The 15046-nt window shown below is 35.9% G+C and overlaps 1 protein-coding gene across 1 annotated transcript in view; it reads right to left on the minus strand.

Moving 5' to 3' along the window:
• Window positions 1-13762, minus strand: part of slc27a4 (solute carrier family 27 member 4) — a 30542-nt gene extending 16780 nt beyond the window's left edge. Inside the window, exons 1-2 of the mRNA XM_062959427.1 lie at window positions 13521-13762; window positions 2741-2839 (exon numbers count right to left, since the gene is read on the minus strand). The gene's annotated coding sequence lies outside the window, so the exon portion shown is untranslated. The remainder of the gene's footprint in view (window positions 1-2740; window positions 2840-13520) is intronic.
• Window positions 13763-15046: the final 1284 nt, after the last annotated feature.

Consider the following 15046-nt stretch of genomic DNA (forward strand, 5'->3'; position numbering starts at 1 on the left):
TAATAATAATAATGCAATTAAGGCCAAGATTGAAAAATCAGCTGATGACCCAAAATGCAGACTGTGCAAGGAAACCAACGAAACCATGGATCATATCCTCAGCTGCTGTAAGAAAATTGCACAGACAGACTACAAACAGAGGCACAACTATGTGGCCCAAATGATTCATTGGAACTTATGCCTCAAGTACCACCTCCCAGCAGCAAAGAACTGGTGGGATCACAAACCTGCAAAAGTATTGGAAAATGAGCACGCAAAGATACTGTGGGACTTCCGAATCCAGACTGACAAAGTTCTGGAACACAACACACCAGACATCACAGTTGTGGAAAAGAAAAAGGTTTGGATCATTGATGTTGCCATCCCAGGTGACAGTCGCATTGACGAAAAACAACAGGAAAAACTCAGCCGCTATCAGGACCTCAAGACTGAACTTCAAAGACTCTGGCAGAAACCAGTGCAGGTGGTCCCGGTGGTGATGGGCACACTGGGTGCTGTGCCAAAAGATCTCAGCCAGCATTTGGAAACAACAGACATTGACAAAATTACAATCTGCCAACTGCAAAAGGCCACCCTACTAGGATCTGCACGCATCATCCGAAAATACATCACACAGTCCTAGACACTTGGGAAGTGTTCGACTTGTGGTTTTGTGATACGAAACCCAGCATGTCTATCTTGTTTGCTGTGTCATAATAAAATAATAATAATAATAATAATAATAATAATAATAATAATAATAATAATAATAATAATAGCAACCTCAAAGACCAACCAGTCCAGACCCCTTTATTTTGCCAATCAAAAGCACAATCAAAGCACCCCCAACAGATGGCCACATAGCCTTTGCAGTAGTAACCATCATAATCATAATAATAAAATAATAATATTAATAACATTATTCAATATAATTACATAATAGTCATGGAGTACATACGTTGCAATAATAATTCAATATAAATACATAATAGTCATGGAGTACATCCGTTGCAATAATAATAATAATATTAATAACATCTATATATATAAAAGGAGAATGGCATCGCTCCACCGGGCAAAACAACAAAACTAAAGGCCCCCCAACCTAGAAAATTGACAACACAACCCCTCATCCACGTCTCTACGTTCTTACAAACAAACTACACATCCCTAGTAGAAAATGGCCAGGCTTTGAAGCAGCAAGGCTATTCACTGCAATTCCAATTGGCCACAGCAACGCGTAGCAGGGCACAGCTAGTCTATATATATAAAAGAGTGATGGCATCATGGCGACCCACAAAACAACAAAACTACAGGCCCCCCAACCTCAAAATTTGACAACACAACCCATCATCCACGCCTCTAGGTTGATACAACAAAAAGAAAAGAAAAATAAAGTCCTAATTTGAGAGAGAGGAATAATTGCTTTTATCCAATTGCTGCCAGTTAGAAGGCTAAGCTCCTCCAACTTGGTCTCCTAGCAACCCAATAAAAAATAATAATAAACACTAAAAATTAATACAATAAAATACTATAACAGAAAATAACTAAAAATAATACAAGAAAATAATAAAATATAATAAATAAAAAGATAACTTACAATAAACTTAATAAAAAATGCAAATAACGTCAAATAAAAATTACACAACAATTTTTAACCAATACCACCACCACTTTGCCACACCAACGCGTGGCCGGGCACAGCTAGTATAAATACATAATAGTCATGGAGTACATATGTTGCAATAATAATAATAATATTAATAACAATTCAATATAAATACATCATAGTCATGGAGTACATACGTTGCAATAATAATATTAAAAACAATTCAATATAAATACATCATAGTCATGGAGTACATTCATTGCAATAATAATATTAAAAACAATTCAATATAAATGCATCATAGTCATGGAGTACATTCGTTGCAATAATAATATTAATAACAATTCAGTATAAATACATCATAGTCATGGAGTACATACGCTGCAATAATAATAATATTAATAACATAATTCAATATAAATACATCATAGTCATGGAGTAAATACGTTGCAATAATAATATTAAAAACAATTCAATATAAATACATCATAGTCATGGAGTACATACATTGCAATAATAATAATATTAATAACAATTCAGTATAAATACATCATAGTCATGGAGTACATACGTTGCAATAATATTATTAATAACAATTCAATATAAATACATCATAGTCATGGAATAAATCTGTTGCAATAATAATAATATTAATAACATAATTTAATATAAATTATGTATTTATATTAAATTATGTTATTAATATTATTATTATTGCAACGGATTTATTCCATGACTATTATGTATCATGGAATAAATCCGTTGCAATAATAATAATATTAATAACTTAATTTAATATAAATACATAATAGTCATGGAATAAATCAGTTGCAATAATAATAATATTGATAACATAATTTAATATAAATACATAATAGTCATGGAGTATATCCGTTGCAATAATAATAATATTAATAACATAATTTAATATGAATACATAATGATCATGGAGTATGTTCATCTGTGCCTTGGAAGGTCAATGCGACTCATTTCCAACAGACCTCTGAACAAACCTCTGAGGATGCCTGCCACAGGATGCAGGTGAAATGTCAGGAAAGAATGCTACGGGAACATCGGCATACAGCACGAAGGACTCACAGCAACCCAACGTTTTTTGTCCCGTAAAATAAAGGTGTCCCTACAAATTCTTACCTCAAGGAAGGCAAGGTCCCGATCTCTCTCTAATTCTTCTCTCTCTCACAGCTTTGCCGTGCGTTCCCCGAATTGTGATAAAGCGACAAAGAGCATAACCTGAAGAGGAAGGAGATTACAAGGCTGCTCAGAGAAGAACCAAGTCCAAGGGCAAAGATGATTCGCCTGGTCCTGTTGAGTAATTCTTCCTTGCCTATATTCTATTATTATTATTATTATTATTATTATTATTATTATTATTATTATTATTATTATTATTATTTCCTCCTGGGAAAGGTCCCAGAATTATCAATAATACCCTTGTATCTTCCCCTCAAACTTTTCACAGAATATTCCTCTTAACCCCAAAAAGCTATCAGCGCAAAGGCAATGGCAGTAGCCTTGGCCCCGATCCCAGCGTGGGCAGGGCTTCGGCATTGCTGAAAGTACACATCCAAGCTGTTGAATCATGGATTATTTATTAGCTACGCAAATGAGACCTTTGATTTTATTGCCCCCCCCCCCCACCCCTGTTTTGCCTCTCTATAAACGAACCACTGATTTATTTCAACCTTTCGTTCAATAATGCAAAGGTTGCCTGTTAGGGTAGGATGATCTTGCCCTTCCCTGCAGACTCAGGCAAAAGCAACCTGCGCCAAGTGGTTTTCCAATACTGCTGACATGCCTTGGTTTTCAGCTGTGAAATGTTGGATATGGGATTTGCAGTTTAGAGAGTCCCATAAATGGCTTTGAGTCTCCTTGTGCAGAGAAAAAGCAGGGTATAAATAAGCATAATAATAGTAATAGTAATAATAATAGTAATAATAATAATACATCACACAGTCCTAGACACTTGGGAAGTGTTCGACTTGTGATTTTGTGATATGAAATCCAGCATATCTATCTTGTTTGCTGTGTCATAATAAAATATAATAATAATAATAATACATTCTAATAATAGATACATAGTTGCTTCGGGTTTCCTTGTACAGAGAAAAGGCAGGGTATAAATAAGCATAATAATAATAATAATAATAATAATAATAATAAGGTGACAGTCGCATAGATGAAAAACAACAGGAAAAACTCAGCCGCTATCAGGACCTCAAGATTGAACTTCAAAGACTCTGGCAGAAACCAGTACAGGTGGTCCCGGTGGTGATGGGCACACTGGGTGCCGTGCCAAAAGATCTCAGCCGGCATTTGGAAACAATAGACATTGACAAAATCACCATCTGCCAACTGCAAAAGGCCACCCTACTGGGATCTGCACACATCATCAGAAAATACATCACACAGTCCTAGACACTTGGGAAGAGTTCGACTTGTGGTTTTGCGAAACGAAATCCAGCATATCTATCTTGTTTGCTGTGCCATACAACGTCGTTGTGTTGATAATAATAATAATAATAATAATAATAATACATTCTAATAATAGATACATAGTTGCTTTGGGTTTCCTTGTACAGAAAAAGCAGGGTATAAATAAGCATAATAATAATAATAATAATAATAATAATAATAATAATAATAATAATAATAAAATAGATACATAGCCGCTTCGGGTTTCCTTGTACAGAGAAAAGGCAGGGTATAAATAAGCATAATAATAATAATAATAAAGACTCTGGCAGAAACCAGTGCAGGTGGTCCCGGTGGTGATGGGCACATTGGTTGCCGTGCCAAAAGATCTCAGCCGGCATTTGGAAACAATAGACATTGACAAAATTACGATCTGCCAACTGCAAAAGGCCACCCTACTGGGATCTGCACGCATCATCCGAAAATCCATCACACAGTCCTAGACACTTGTGATTTTGTAATGTGAAATCCAGCATATCTATCCTGTTTGCTGTGTCATAATAAAATAATAATAATAATAATAATAATAATAATAATAATAATAATAATAGATACATAGCCGCTTTGGGTTTCCTTGTATAGAGGAAAAGCAGGGTATAAATAAGCATAATAATAATAATAACATGAAGAAGAATACATTCTAATAATAGATACATAGCCGCTTTGGGTTTCCTTGTGCAGAGAAAAAGCAGGGTATAAATAAAGCATAATAATAATAATAATAATAATAATAATAATAGATACATATCTGTTTTTGATTTCCTTGTGCAGAGAAAAAGCAGGGTATAAATAAGCATAATAATAATAATAATAATAATAATAATAATAATAATAATACATTCTAATAATAGATACATAACCGCTTTGGGTTTCCTTGTATAGAGGAAAAGCAGGGTATAAATAAGCATAATAATAATAATAATAATAATAATAATAATAATAATAATAATAATAATAATAATAAAATAGATACATAGCCGCTTTGGGTTTCCTTGTGGACAAAAAAAGCAGAATATAAATAAGCATAATAATGATGATATTAATAATAATAATCTGCGTGCATCATCCGAAAATACATCACACAGTCCTAAACACTTGGGAAGTGTTCGACTTGTAATTTTGTGATACGAAATCCAGTATATCTATCTTGTTTGCTGTGTCATACTCTGTCTTTGTGTCAATAATAATAATAACAATAATAATTTTTAATAATAGATACATAGCCGCTTTGGGTTTCCTTGTGGACAGAAAAAGCAGAGTATAAATAAGCATCTCGTCATCGTCATCACCATAAATTCTAATAATAGATACTCCGTTTCCCTGAAAATAAGACATCCCATGAAAATAAGACCTTGATGCTGATTTTTATTATTGTTTTACTGATGTTGATGTTTTATTGATGCGCTATTTGTTTTATTGTTTTATTGCTGTTATTGTATTGTTGTATCGGGCATGGCCCCATGTAAGCCGCTCCGAGTCCCGCCGGGGAGACGGGGCGGGGTATAAAAATAAAGTTATTACTATAAAAGTTATTATTATTATTCCCGCTAACAGGAATTTTGCCTGTGATACTGATCTTAGTGAATAGGACAACTAGTCAAGGTGCCCACCAGTGTTGGTTAGTTTTAATGAGTTCAGGGACGTTATCAGTGCCCGGGGCTTTACCATTCTTCAATTGGTGAATTAAGTCCAGAGCAATGGCAACAGGTGAGTCTGAACTTGGAGCAAGGAGAAGCCCCTTATTGCTCTATGCTGATGATACCGCCATCATTGCGAGCTCCAGGGTAGGACTAAATCACCTATTAAAGAAATTCCATTGCTCACAGAATGACCTACATAAAAATCAATTACGGGAAATCTAACATTATAATTTCTGAGAAAAAAAAAATCCTACGTCAATGATCCCCTGATGGGCATATCTATATATATAAAAGAGTGATGGAATCCCGGCGACCGACAAAACAACAAAACTAAAGGCTCCCCAACCTCGAAATTTGATAACACAACCCATCATCCATGCCTCCAGGTTGATACAACAAAAAGAAAAGAAAAATAAAGTCCTAATTAGAGGGAGAGGAAGACTTGTTTTTATCCAATTGCTGCCAGTTAGAAGGCTAAGCTCTGCCCACACATGACCTTGGAGGAGTCTACGGACAACGCCAGCTCTTTGGCTTAGAAATGGAGATGAGCCCCAACCGCCAGAGTCAGACACGACTGGACTTAATGTCAGGGGAAAACCTTTACCTTAACTACCACCAATTTCCCATACCACTATAATTCGCCACAGCAACGCGTGGCCGGGCACAGCTAGTCTTAGCTATAAATGTCCAGTGCGGACACTTCTAAGACCAAGTCCCTCACCAAACTACGCCTCCCAGGACTCCACAGGCGGTTAAATCGGTATTAAAGCTCTTGATAACGATGCAATGACACAAAACCAAAAGTGTGCCTTGACGAGTGGCACCATGTCCAAGCAATACCTTGGCCCAGATCTCAATCTCAACGGATATTAGATGTCCTCGATGCAGATGATTACGACGGAAAGGCAGTGAGTGATGAAAGATGGGAGTTAGGCTCCTCAACTGTAAATAAAATAACAACACCAGGATCACCCGTGCTTTCATGTTTCCGATTTCGATACCTGGTTGCGAAAGCTGGATGGTGAAGAAAGCTGATGGGAAGGGATCCTATGGATAGATAGATAGATAGATCCCACGGACGGCCCAAAAGAAACCTCAATGACGGAAGCGAGGCTGGTTCCTTTTCCACCTCTTCCCTTTCCCGGGCCTCGTTCCGAAAAGCAAAAGGCATTTCCACCTACAGACAACTATCGGGGTTGGAATCAAACCTTCCCAACCAAAAACCGGTACGGCAGCTTTGAACAATGCAACCGCAGCCACAAAGCTCCCTCTTTCTTTCTTCACACTTTTGCGGACGGAACGACAACCGGGTCGAGCAACGTCAGAGTAGCAAGCTGGCCAAAAAAAAACGAACAGACAAGCCGGGAGTTTGCTTTTGCCCGAGACGGCAGGGATGGAAATAGAAGCATAGCATCCTCCAGAGACAAAATATGGAAGCATTCAAATCCCTAACTCATATGCCAAGGGGACATTATTATTATTACTATTATTGTTATTATTACTACTACTGTACTATTATTAGTACTATTACCCTGCTTTTTCTCTTCACCATGGCTGGAGGAAAACACTAGGGAAACAAGTTATGGAAGCATTCGCTGCTCCGAACTCATATGCCAAGACATGCCATAGATGGGGCATTATTATTATTACTGTTGTTGTTGTTGTTATTATTACCCTGCTTTTTCTCTTCACCATGGCTGGAGGAAAACACTAGGGAAACAAGTTATGGAAGCATTCACTGCTCCAAACTCATATGCCAAGACATGCCATAGATGGGGCATTATTATTATTACTGTTGTTGTTGTTGTTATTATTACCCTGCTTTTTCTCTTCACCATGGCTGGAGGAAAACAATAGGGAAACAAGTTATGGAAGCATTCGCTGCTCCGAACTCATATGCCAAGACATGCCATAGATGGGGCATTATTATTATTACTGTTGTTGTTGTTGTTATTATTACCCTGCTTTTTCTCTTCACCATGGCTGGAGGAAAACACAAGGGAAACAAGTTATGGAAGCATTCGCTGCTCCAAACTCATATGCCAAGACATGCCATAGATGGGGCATTATTATTATTACTGTTGTTGTTGTTGTTATTATTACCCTGCTTTTTCTCTTCACCATGGCTGGAGGAAAACAATAAGGAAACAAGTCATGGAAGCATTCACTGCTCCGAACTCATATGCCAAGACATGCCATAGATGGGGCATTATTATTATTACTATTGTTGTTGTTGTTATTATTATTACCCTGCTTTTTCTCTTCACCATGGCTGGAGGAAAACAATAGGGAAACAAGTTATGGAAGCATTCGCTGCTCCGAACTCATATGCCAAGACATGCCATAGATGGGGCATTATTATTATTACTATTGTTGTTGTTGTTGTTATTATTATTACCCTGCTTTTTCTCTTCACCATGGCTGGAGGAAAACAATAAGGAAACAAGTCATGGAAGCATTCACTGCTCCAAACTCATATGCCAAGACATGCCATAGATGGGGCATTATTACTATTATGATTGCTACTGCTATTATTATTATTACTGTTGCTTTTATTACTACAGTAGAGTCTCACTTATCCAACATAAACGGGCCGGCAGAATGTTGGATAAGCGAATATGTTGGATAATAAGGAGGGATTAAAAAAAGTCTATTAAACATCAAACATCATGTTATACAACAAATTTGACAGAAAAAGTAGTTCAATACACAATACAAACATTATATACACACACACACACACACACACACACACGTTATTGTTCTACAATATATAAATAAAATATAAATTATATATACATACACTATATATATATATCATTGTTCTACAGTATATTATATAAATAACAAATATAAATATAAATACACACAATATTTATATATAAATAATATATATGTGTATGTGTGTATGTATATATGTGTGTGTATATATATATATACACACACACACACACACAGTAGTCTCACTTATCCAAACTAAACGGGCCGGCAGAACCTTGGATAAGCGAATATGTTGGATAATAAGGAGGGATTAAAGAAAAGCTTATTAAACATCAAATTAGGTTATGATTTTACAAATTAAGCACCAAAACATCATGTTGTACAACAAATTTGTCAGCAAAAGTAGCTCAATATGTAGTAATGCTATGTAGTAATTACTGTATTTACGAATTTAGCACCAAAATCACGATGTATTGAAAACATTTGACTACAAAAATGCATTGGATAATCCAGAATGTTGGATAAGCGAGTGTTGGATAAATGACTCTACTGTATTAGTATTGCTGTTAGTATTATTACAATTATTATTACTATTACTACTACTATTATTACCTTTCTCTGGCAAGAATATTATTATTATTATTGCTTTTATTGCTATTAGTATTACAGTACAGTCTCACTTATCCAAGCTAAACGGGCTGGCAGAACCTTGGATAAGCGAATATCTTGGATAATAAGGAGGGATTAAGGAAAAGCCTATTAAGCACCAAAACTTCATGTTATACAACAAATTTGACAGAAAAAGTAGTTCAGTACTCAGTGCTAAATTTATAAATACAGTAATTACAACATAACATCAGTTATGTTGTAATTACTGTATTTACAAATTTAGCACCAAAGTATCATGATATATTGAAAACATTGACTACAAAAATGCATTGGATAATCCAGAACCTTGGATAAGCGAGTCTTGGATAAGTGAGACTGTACTGTATTACTATTATGATTGCTACTGCTATTATTATTATTACTATTGCTTTTATTACTATTAGTATTACTGTTAGTATGATTACAATTGTTATTACTATTACTACTACTATTATTGTGTCCCGGTGGCAAAGTGTGTTAAAGCACTGAGCTGCTGAACTTGCAGATTGAAAGGTCCCAGGTTCAAATCCCGGGAGTGGAGTGAGCGCCCGTTGTTAGCTCCAGCTTCTGCCAACCTAGCAGTTTGAAAACATGCCAATGTGAGTAGATCAATAGGTACCGCTCTGGCGGGAAGGTAACGGCGCTCCATGCAGTCATGCCAGTGGCCACATGACCTTGGAGGTGTCTATGGACAACGCCGGCTCTTGGGCTTAGAAATGGAGATGAGTCCCAACCCCCAGAGTCAGACATGACTGGACTTAACGTCAGGGGAAACCTTTACCTTTATCTACTACTATTATTATTACCTTTCTCTGACAATAATATTATTATTATTGCTTTTATTACTATTAGTATTATTAATATTATTACAATTATTACTATTACTATTATTATTACCCAGCCCTGAAAGCTTTGGACAACACGGAGGAAATTACCTTTCTTCTGCTCGCTTAGTATCTGACTATTGTTTCCCAGAATAAGGATAGACACCCTGCTTGAAAAGCCATGCAGAGATTGGCTTATTTATCTTTCTCTCGCATGCCTTCCTATTGCCGTTTCACTGTGAAACCCAACTTTCTGGAGCCAAATGCACACGGTGTCCCTGCCAAGGGGCGATAATGCTTCATTGGCCTGATAACGTTGCACATTTCCCCCAAAAACCCCATCAGAGCCAGGTGGGTGAAAGGTGGGAGGCACCTTGAGCATCAACGCAAGGCATTGGATCCCAGCCCTCCCCTCCTGCCCTAAAACAAAGGTAGCATCTACACTGTGGCATTAATGCAGTTTGACACCGCTTCAATTGCCATGGCTCAATGGATCCCGGGAGTTGCAATCTATGCAATCTAAGAAGGCACGAGAACCTTGCAAAACTACAACTCCCAGGATATTATTATTTATTAGGGAGTTGTAGTTTTGCAAGGTTCTCGTGCCTTCTTTGCCCCAAAAGGGCTGGGGTCCCATAGATACTATCATTATTATTATTATTATTATTATTATTATTATTATTATTATTATTATTATTATTATTATCATACCCTGCTTTATCTCCCTCTGAGGACACTCAAAGCAGCTATGTATCTATTATTATATTTAGTTATACTTCACTTTATCTCTCCCAAAGGAGACTCAAAGCAGCTATGTATCTATTATTATTATTTTATTATGACACAGCAAACAAGATAGATATGCTGGATTTCATATCACAAAATCGCAAGTCAAACACTTCCCAAGTGTCTATTATTATTATTATTATTATTATTATTATTATTATTATTATTATTATTATTCCCTGCTTTATCTCTCCCGAAGGAGACACAAAGCAGCTATGTGTCTATTATATTATTATTATATTTAGTTATACCTCACTTTATCTTCCCTGAAGGAGACTCAAAGTGGCTATGTATCTATTATTATTATTATTATTATTATTATTATTATTATAATATTTAGTTATACCTCACTTTATCTCTCCAGAAGGAGACACAAAGCGGCTATGTATCTATTATTATTATTATTATTATTATTATTATTATACCCTGCTTTATCTCTCCCAAAGGAGACTCAAAGCGGCTATGTGTCTATTATATTATTATTATATTTAGTTATACCTCACTTTATCTCCCCTGAAGGAGACTCAAAGCGGCTATGTATCTATTATTATTATTATTATTATTAGTATTATTATTATTATTATTATTATTCCCTTCTTTATCTCTCCCGAAGGAGACTCAAAGCGGCTATGTGTCTATTATATTATTATTATATTTAGTTATACCTCACTTTATCTCCCCTGAAGGAGACTCAAAGCGGCTATATATCTATTATTATTATTATTATTATTATTATTATTATTATTATTATTATCCCCAGCTTTAGCTCCCCCGAAGGAGACTCAAAGCAGCTATGTATCTATTATTATTATTATTATTATTATTATCATTATTATTATGTTTAATTATACCTCCCTTTATTATATATATATATATATGTGTGTGTGTGTGTGTGTGTTATTTATTGTTATATTATTATTCTAACATTATCAAACAATTAGTAGAATATTATCACATTATAATTCTAATATTATCAAGCAATAAGTGGAATATTGTCATGTTATTATTGTAGTATTATGAAGCCATAAGTTGAATGTTATCATATTATTCTAATATTATCAAGCAATCAGTAGAATAAACCTAAACAGGCCTCTGGTGACCCATGTGTTGAAAATAATATTTGTGTTTATAATAATATTATAGTAACATCAACCAATGAATAAAATATTATTTGAAAATAATAATAATAATAATAATAATAATATCAACCAATAAATAGAATAAACATAAATAGGCCTCCAATTAGCCATGTTAATTATAATAATAATAAATCAACTGATAAATAGAATAAACATAAATAGGCCTCCAAATAGCCATGTTAATAATAATAATAATAATAAATCAACTGATAAATAGAATAAGCATATATAGGCCTCCAAATAGCCATGTTAATAGCAATAATAACAACTCCAGTTGCTCCTGACATGAAATAATAATAATAATAATAATAATTCAACCGATAAATAGAATAAACATAAATAGGCCTCCAAATAGCCATGTTAATAGTAATAACAACTCCAGTTGCTCCTGACATGAAAATAATAATAATAATAATAATAATAATAATAATAATAATAATAATATAAACCAATAAATAGAACATAAATAGGCCTCCAATTAGCCAGGTTAATAATAATAATAATAATAATAATAATAATAATAAATCAACTGATAAATAAACATAAACAGGCCTCCAATTAGCCATGTTAATAATAATAATAATAAATCAACTGATAAATAAACATAAACAGGCCACCAATTAGACATGTTAATAATAATAATAATAATAATTCAACCGATAAATAGAATAAACATAAATAGGCCTCCAATTAGACATGTTAATAATAATAATAATAATAATAAATCAAATGATAAATAAACATAAACAGGCCTCCAATTAGCCATATGTTAATAATACAGTAGAGTCTCACTTATCCAACACTCGCTTATCCAACGTTCTGGATTATCCAACGCATTTTTGTAGTCAATGCTTTCAATACACCATGATATTTTGGTGCTAAATTCGTAAATACAATAATTACTACATAGCATTAATGTGTATTGAACTACTTTTTCTGTCAAATTTGTTGTATAACATGATGTTTTGGTGCTTAATTTGTAAAATCATAACCTAATTTGATGTTTAATAGGCTTTTCCTTAATGCCTCCTTATTATCCAAGATATTCACTTATCCAGGCTTCTGCCGGCCCGTTTAGCTTGGATAAGTGAGACTCTACTGTAATAATAATAGCAACAATAATATACCAACCAATAAAAGAAATATAAATAGGACATAGAAGCTGACACTCAAAACCAATGCAATCCTCTCCCTGGGTGCATCTGCACTGGAGAATTAATGCGGTTTGGTACCGCTTGGGTGAGGGGGAGAGATGATGAGGCCCTTGCGAAACTAAATCTCCCAGGGTCCCATTGCATTAGAGCAAGGCCAGTTAAAGCGGTACCAAACCGAGTTAATTCTACAGTGCAGTGATTCTAGATGATTCAATGATTCAGAAAGGTGTTGTCGAAGGCTTTCATGGCCGGGATCACAGGGTTGTTGTATGTCTTTCGGGCTGTGTGGCCATGTTCCAGAAGCATTCTCTCCTGACGTTTCGCCCACATCTATGGCAGGCATCCTCAGAGGTTGTGAGGATGCCTGCCATAGATGTGGGCGAAACGTCAGGAGAGAATGCTTCTGGAACATGGCCACACAGCCCGAAAGACATACAACAACCCTGATTCAGAGAGGGTTTTTTGCTCCCTCTTTCGGAGGCAGGCTTAACCCGGTTTGGTCCCGCAGCGTCCGCACGAGCACTCACCTCCTGGCTCCCCAGGTGCTGCGGATGCTGCTGGGCTTGTTCTCGGGCTGGATCCGGATGGCAAATAAATAAGAGGCATCAATAAATAAATAAAGGAGGCGAGGGCCGCTGGCTTGGATCTCCTGATCGGGAGGCTCCTCCTTCCTCCTCCTCCTCCTCCTCCTCCTCTTCCTCTTCCAGGAGCCAAAAAAAGGGCGCCCGGTTGCGATGCGGCGCAATGAGGATGGAGGCTGATGCGGTGCAGCCCGCAATGCCCGCACCGCCCGGCAGGAGGAGCCCGAGAGACACGCCCGCCCCACAAAGCACGCCGGGATCTGTAGTCTTTCCAGCAACACACACTCAATGGACGCTGCTCGAAGGCCTCCTTCGTCCTGCACTGCAACGGCTGGCCTGTAGGCGGCGCGCCAGGGTAGCAAGAATAACAACCCCGCAAAGCACGCCGGGAGTTGTAGTCCCATCCTTCTGTTGCCTCCACGTGGCCGAGCGCAGGAGAAAGGGAACCGCTGGGTTTTGTATTCCCCAGTTTCCCCAGTTGGAGCAGAGTGGAATCCAGTGGCTCTGAGGAGTGGACACAATTTATAGATGTTATCTATATATATAAAAGAGTGATGGCATCAGGGCAGCGGACAAAACAACAAAACTACAGGCCCCCCAACCTCGAAATTTGACAACACAACCCATCATCCACGCCTCTAGGTTAATACAACAAAAAGAAAAGAAAAATAAAGTCCTAATTAGAGGGAAAGGAATAATTGTTTTTATCCAATTGCTGCCATTTAGAGGGCTAATCTCTGCCCACTTGGTCCCCTAGCAACCTACTCAGCCCAGGGGACAGGCAGAGTTAGGCCTCACTTAGGCCTCTTCCACACTGATTATCTGATTTTAACTGGATTATATGGCAGTGTAGACTCAAGGCCCTTCCACACAGCTATATAACCCATTTATAATCTTATATTATCTGCTTTGAACTGGATTATCTTGACTCCACACTGCCATGTAATCCACTTCAGTGTGCAGTCGGACACAACTGGACTTAATGTCAGGAGAAAACCTTTACCCTTGACCTTAACTACCACCAATTCCTCAATACTTTATTTCCCATACCACCAGACTTCACCACAGCAACGCGTGGCCGGGCACAGCTAGTTACTGTATATAATACATTACGGTATAAGTTAATAGCACACAAACACACACACATATATACATATACACACACATATATATATTGTGTGTATATACTTATGGTGTGTATATATTTAGTGTATTTATATATACTAATATATTGTAGAACAATAACATATATATATATAATAGATATTTATAATTTAAATATATATATATATATATACATATATTTATATAATAGATATTTATAATTTAAATATATATATATAATATATTGTAGAACAATAACATATATATATTATATAGTGTCTATATACATATATTTATAAATTAAATATAAGTATATACATATATTTAATTTATGCAATATATTGTAGAACAATGACATATATATATTA

Source organism: Anolis carolinensis, unplaced genomic scaffold (assembly GCF_035594765.1).
Source record: "Anolis carolinensis isolate JA03-04 unplaced genomic scaffold, rAnoCar3.1.pri scaffold_7, whole genome shotgun sequence".
NCBI classification, from domain to species: domain Eukaryota; kingdom Metazoa; phylum Chordata; class Lepidosauria; order Squamata; family Dactyloidae; genus Anolis; species Anolis carolinensis.